The sequence below is a fragment of the Calidris pugnax genome, unplaced genomic scaffold, assembly GCF_001431845.1.
Source record: "Calidris pugnax isolate Ruff unplaced genomic scaffold, ASM143184v1 scaffold22, whole genome shotgun sequence".
Taxonomy (NCBI): Eukaryota; Metazoa; Chordata; class Aves; order Charadriiformes; family Scolopacidae; genus Calidris; species Calidris pugnax.
In genome coordinates this window covers 214,533-215,077 of record NW_015090763.1, presented here as the reverse complement: position 1 = coordinate 215,077, position 545 = coordinate 214,533, and positions in this window count along the sequence as shown.

Here is a 545-nt window from a genome sequence, read left to right as displayed (position 1 = left end):
CCGTTGGCAGCTTGGGCCAAGTGCCCAGGTCTCGCTCCTCCTCATCCCCACACCTGGAGAGCTCCAAAACGCTGAGATCTTGAACCCCACACCCCAGAGCTGGGTCTGGAGCAAATATTTTCACCATTTCGGACACCGGAGTCTTCTAAAAGTGCAGTTTTCCTAAGCATTAGACATTAGTCCCGGGTCAGCTCAAACCAGGTCACCTTCCCAAAGGTGCCATCCCTGCCACCACAGCCTGGAGACCCGGCGGCGGCTCCGGGGTGCCCTGCGGGGCATTCCTCGGGCTGGCCACACCGGCCAGCGCTTGGAAGGTCAGAGGAGCCGGGAACGGGATGACGGGCACGGGATCACAGGCCGGCGACACCCGACGCCGGCGGCAGCCGCCACTTCAAAGGCAGCGCTGAGACATCGGGGGAATAAAACAGCGATGCGGAGCGGCGGGACGCGCCCTGCGCAGGCGGGGGACGCCTGCCCCGCTCCCCGCCCGGGTCTGTAGCCGGGATCACCCCGGCCCGTCCGGTCGCAGTGGAGGGGGTCCCCGC